This window comes from Girardinichthys multiradiatus, chromosome 19 (genome assembly GCF_021462225.1).
Source record: "Girardinichthys multiradiatus isolate DD_20200921_A chromosome 19, DD_fGirMul_XY1, whole genome shotgun sequence".
Classification (NCBI taxonomy): Eukaryota; Metazoa; Chordata; class Actinopteri; order Cyprinodontiformes; family Goodeidae; genus Girardinichthys; species Girardinichthys multiradiatus.
Genome location: NC_061811.1, coordinates 3127581 through 3134180, shown reverse-complemented (window position 1 = coordinate 3134180; position 6600 = coordinate 3127581).

Below are 6600 nucleotides of genomic sequence, written 5' to 3'. Positions count from 1 at the left end.
CACTGTCATGGGGTTTTCTGGGGCTAAACAGGTCCTACCTTACACCAAGCCCCTAAGAACTGAAATAGGAGGGCAAATTTTGAACCACAGCTACTTAGTGTCCGCAGACACACCAGTAAATTTACTGGGCAGAGACATGTTGATCAAAATGGGCGCAACCATTCTGTGTGGTTCAGACATCTTCCTAATGGCACCCAACTCTCATGTGGCAGCAACACATTTTTTTCACATGGACAGTATTTAATCCAGCCCTTGCCCGATCCAAAGGCTGACATTTACTGGGTCTTGCTACACCCAGAAACCACGGCATGCAGAGGTGTTCTCTCTTCCTTCCTTTGGTGGAAATCCTGGATCTCCACTCTGGCACCCTATGTTCCTCCCCCTGACCCACCACACGTCACACTGTTTTATGACAGAAATAACTGCGAATGCTACCAGGAAAGCTTTGCTGAAGAGCTGGAGGGTACGACATGGAACATTGTCACCACTGACATTTATTTAGCCCCAGAAGGCGTTGTCGCCTCTGTACAGTTATCAAAAGAACAGTAAGAGTGGTTTAAAATGTGGTCTGATGGCGTTCCACATGTTTCTTTAGCCCTACATCCAGGACATGAAGCACGTGAGTTAGGGGGTGTGTTAAAACACTCCCTCTCCCTACAGGATTGGCATCTCTCTTCCACTCCTAACCTCTCCTATTCACCTTCAGGGAACACTTATCGCATTCTTAATCATTCCACAGATGTAGGCACCCTGGAACATGTACAGTTAGACAGACATCATAGCAGAGAAAAATCAGATCACCCACTGGCAGCTGCAGTTGTACATAGCATGCCCTCCACACTTTGGGCTGAGGGTCCTACGGACGTAGGTCTCATACACTGTACTCCTATTACCTTTCAACTTACTTCTGATCAACCAATCTGGAGATCTCAATACCCTCATAAACCCGCTGCTGAAATGGGCATTGAGAGCACAATAGAGGGGCTGTGGAATGCAGGTGTGTTGGAGTCGGCTGACTCCTCCTCGTGGAATACACCTATCTTGCCAGTAGAGAAAAAAGGGACAGGAAAATGGAGGATGGCACACGATTTGAGAGCTATTAATGCAGCAATGTCCACTCCCACTGTCCCAGTTCCAAATTCTTATGTCGCTCTCACTAACCTTAATCCGGAACATGCATGGTTCACATGCATTGACCTGGCCAATGCTTTCTTTTGCCTGCCTTTAGCTGAGGAATGCAGGGACGTTTTTGCTTTTACCTATAGATCACATAGGTATCGATACACTCGTTTGCCACAGGGTTTTGCTCTGTCTCCAGGAATCTTTAACCAAGTTCTTAAAGACTCTCTACAGGACTGCCCCCTTTCACCACACACCACATTGATTCAATATGTGGATGACATCCTTCTGGCAACGCCAACTGTTTCAGAATGTTTGGAGGCCACGGCTGTGGTCCTCTCACACCTTGCTAACGCCGGGTACAAGGTCAGCAAAGCCAAACTGCAAACATGCAGAAAACAGGTTGACTTTTTAGGTAGAGTTATCTCCCAACCAGGCACTGGGATGTCCCCTACTCATCAGTCAGCTGTTCTTTCCCATCCCAAACCCGTTTTTGTGAAAGACATGCTTTCCTTCTTGGGTCTCACTGGATACAGTAGATCTTTTGTTTGAGGATACACTGATCTCACTGCTCCACTTAGGGACCTGGTCAAAGAGCAGGGCATGAGAAATCTTACTGCCCCACTGGAATGGACTCGAGAAGCTGAGGAAGCTTTTATAGCTTTGAAAACCAGCCTATCCCAAGCTGCACACTTGGCACACCCCGACTATATTGCCGTTCTATTTAGATGTTTCTGTAACAGCACACACAGCCAATAGCGTGCTGTTTCAGAAAAAAGGGGGAATAAGAACAGTGCTAATGTACATAAGTGTTATGTTGGAATACATGGAACAAAGACATCATGAATGCACCAGACATGCAGCAGGGATGGCTAAAATAATTCAGAAAACAGACCATGTAGTTATGGGACACTCCCTCCACATTCTCACATCACATGGAGTAGTGGCTTTTGTGAACTCAAAGACATTCACACTATCACCACTGAGACAACGGAGACTGAGCAAGGTGCTGGAAGCTCCTAACATCACATACACACATGAAGGCATAAACATGGCAGACAGAATGACATCAGGAGAACCACATGTCTGTGCAGAAAAAGTGGAGTTTAATGAAAAAATCAGACCAGATTTACAAAGCACATCCTTAACAGAGGCAAGAAACCTGTATACTGATGGTTGCTGTTTCAGACATGACACAGAAGGACTGAAAGCAGCGTATGCAGTTGTGGAGGACACAGGGACAGACTTCGTAACAGTGAAAGCAGAAAGGCTGACAGACACACAATCAGCACAGAAAGCAGACGTTTTGGCAGTGATCGCGGCCCTAGAATTAGGAGAAGGACAAAAAATAAACATTTACACAGACTCAGCATATGGCACAGGCGCAGTGCATGTTGAACTGAAGCAATGGTTGAGAACAGGGTTTAGGACAGCAGGACAGAAACCCATCAAGCATGAACAGGAAATGAGAAGGTTGGCTGAAGCATTGCTCTTACCACAGGAGGTGGCAGTTATCAAGTGTAAAGGACATAACAGCAGTGATACCAGAGTAGCACTAGGGAATCAGGCGGCAGATCAAGCAGCGAAGCAGTGTGCTGGGTATCAACCAAAACATATATTGTTGTGTTCAGAGGTAGGGTGGACACCAGAGCCCACTCTGGAGGAAGTAGTGAAACTCCAAAAGGGGGCCTCACCAGAAGAAAAGTTGATGTGGAAGGCGAGAGGAGGTAGTGAGGACCAAAATGGACTTTGGAGGAGTCCAGACGGAGGTCCAATCCTGCCACCAGGGCTCACTACAGCAGCCCTGGAGGAAGCCCATGGCATGGGGCATGTAGGAACCACAGACAGTTCAATGTCAAACCTACCTTGAAGCCAGCGCCAGGGAAATTCCCAGTGGATCCTATTGCAGGGAAAGAAAAGGAGACATTCCTTTGGAACTGTGTACCATCCCCAATCCCAAGGGAAGGTGGAAAGGATGAACCAGACAATCAAAACCAAATTGGCTAAAATCTGTGCACAGACCAAAATGAATTGGGTCACAGCATTACCTTTAGCTTTGATGTCAGTAAGAAGCTCAGTGAGCTAGAGACATGGGTTGACGCCACATGAACTGCAGACTGGAAGACCTTTTCCAGGCCCAAAAACCAGGTTACCTTTTCTGACTGAATGTGAACAATCTATGTCTCACCGTGATTACTATAGATCTCTCCACAGCTTGGTTGCAGCATTCTCAAAACAGGTGGTCGCCCAACCATCCGAGGTTCGAGCCACCACCTCAGACACGGAGTGGATCCTTCTGAAAGTCATCAAACGGAAGTGGTCAGCGCCCAGGTGGACGGGTCCATTCCAGGTCACAGAAAGAACCTCACATGCGGTGAGGGTCAAGGGCAAAGGAGACACGTGGTATCATTGGAGCCAGTGTGCAGCAGCAGAGGCACCACAGAGATCGCTGCCAGAGGTCCAGCAGAACCTGAGGGACAACACCAGCACACCAGAAGACCTTTCTCACCCAATTCAAGGGGCAGAATAATCCCCTAGGGTGAGAAAGCGTTCGTTTACACCTAAAGGTTAATCTACACCTTAGGTGCACCGTCAGATCAGTGGTCCCACCAATAGGGGCAGAATGATCCCCTGGTGAGACCACTTAGCTCCAGGTCAGTCTACACCTGTGAGTGAAGACCAGGACATCACACAGAAGAGGCAGATTTGATCGAGCTTTCCTCTCTTTCACTGGTGGTTGTAGCTGCTCTCTCACCAAAGAACTGAATTGAACATTCTGAATAAAAAAATAAAAAAATTATTATTTTTGTGTTTCACCATATTGTTGATCCTTATCTTCCTTTACAGGTACCTTTGAAAAGAATGGGAGATCAAAAGTTAGGACCCAGGCCCCTTAAGGGTTGGGTCATGGGAGGTATAGGTGTTTTATCATTTTTCACTGTTACATTGATTCTAGGATTGTTGTGTGAACTTCCTTTCCAGACATGCTCCAGTCATCCTGAAAACAAAGTGTCGAAACGCAGCCCCTCTCCGCGTCCAGAGCCGTGTCTCAAATATTATGGGGGGTTGGAATTAAACTACACATATGGGGATATTACCACGTTTCAATTTGACCTGTGCGACGTCATTAAATGCGGGGGCAACCAAATAGCCTGGAGAGGGCATGATGTTTATGTATGCATGAACCAACAGGCGTCGGACCAGTGCAAAATGAGTAACCCTGACGGGACGGGAACTCTATGCAGCAGTTGGAGTTATGTGGCCGGCTGGTCTGGGCCAGGGTGGAACCCCACTGAAGAATATGTCCCTCGTGACATCCAAGGAAAGGTTTGTATCCAACGGAACGCGTTAGGATCCACGAAAGGAGGGAAGGGAGTAAATCCTCTCCTCTCTCTAAAAGGTATTAATCGCCGATACGGGACCCCAAGCAATGACTATCTGACACTAGGGGTTTGGAAATCAGGGCCAGATGCACAAGGAATGATCAAAATCAATTGGAAAACGCAAACCATGCAATCCACCCCGGGTACCTCTTCCACACAGTCCTCTGCTGGAAGCAAACCCACTGTGGAACCTCCAACCGACCCGAGAGTAGTTAAAATAGATTATTCCACTTTAAAACCCACGGGATATACTGAAGATAACCTCTGGCTCCAATGGATAGCTCAGACTGCCAAAGAACAAAGTAAATCAGATTGTGGCATGCACAGCTGCAAGACCACATTTAACTACTGACCCAGCTCCCCTGTACCCAGAGGACAATTGGGGTTACAATTGCATGATTCAACTGACCAACGAGGCGTCTCCTGCTAACTGTACAACTTTGGCCAGCATTTTCCCTCCCATTCCTAACAATACTAAAACAGGACCGTTCACACCTACTAAAGCCAATGGCACGTATACTTGCTTTAACTTCACATCATCCACCCCCAAAGTGAATGTGGGGCAAATCCCATCAGATTGGTGTAATATTACTACACCGGGTAACGTTATTGGTCCTTGGGCCAGATCTGGACTCTATTATTACTGTGGTGGACATAGATTACTTACCAACATACCTAAGAATACCATAGGGGTGTGTGCAATGGTGAGATTACAGGCTCCCCTTATTCTTTTGGGTAAGGACCTTAAACGTCTACCCACTAAACATGCCCAACAAACAGCTCTCACCCGCAGAAGGCGACGGCATATTATGAAACGAAGCACTGCTGGATTTGATTTAAGTCAGGGCTCCCCCACCTATATAGATGCTATAGGTGTCCCTAGGGGAGTACCAAATGAATATAAATTGGCTGACCAAATTTCTGCAGGATTTGAGAATATACCAATCATTGCTGCCCTTTTGCCTGTGACCCCTAACAAGAATGTCGACCGCATCAATTATATTCATTACAATATCCTACGCCTCGCGAACTTAACACGAGATGCAGTTGAGGGACTCGCTGATCAAACAGGACCTACTTCCCTTATGTCAGTACAAAATAGAATGGCGCTGGATATGCTTCTAGCAGATGCTCGGTGTGGGCTCAGAAGATGATCTTGATAAAATTGATGCTTGTTAATAGGCTGCGAGTGTAAGGGAGCTTGAAACGACAATGTCGAAAGACTGAGATAATAAAAGCTAGAACTGACTAAAATGAGAAGTGGGTAAGATGGTGAGTAAAGGAAGGGCAAAATTTACAAAGGTTTGCCGGGCGAAGAAATTACAAGTTTAATATGCGTGGTAAGTATGGTAAGAGAACTCAAAGGAAAAAGGCAAAAGTTAAAGCAGAATATAGTTAGAAATACGAAGGTAATAGGTTCTGTATATTCTTAGCTATAATGATGAGTTCTCGTGCAAGTTTTGACAACAAATGATTGTGAATCATTCGTTCAAGAGGCTGGTTTTGGACCAGGACTAGAGACCGAAAACTGGAGCGAGTCAGCCGGGAGAACCACATCGCCGTAAAAGAAGAAATACCATCCAGATCGAGAGGAAACTGGGGCGGAAAACCAGCAGCGAGAGTTGCTGGGTAGGAGTGCTGGGAGAAAGGAAGATGAGAACAGAGAACCCTCTGATGGCTAACGAGCTGCTGGAATCAGATGTGGTTTGCGTCATAACTTTCATTGACGAGAATGAACGGTTTAGCAGACTCCTGATTGCGTGAAAGAAGATGCTGCTTGACAGAGAAGGAATGTGATATAGTAGAAAAATCGGAAAGCCATGATTGAAATGAATGTCGATGATGAGGGACTGATGAGATTGAGCATATTAAGGGTTAAAGTGCTAAAGGTGGCACCAGCTCGCCGAAAGGGAGATTGATAAAAGCGGAGATGAGATGATTCAAACTTAGCAGGACAGCCATCAGGGGAAGTGACCCGGGGGCCACCTCAGGAGATGGTAACAATGAGAGAAACTAGATAAATGAGCTGCTCTTGAAAGATTTGGAGCAGAGCCTGAGTGAAATGTGAGAATGCGTGGGAATATATGATCTACCTGAA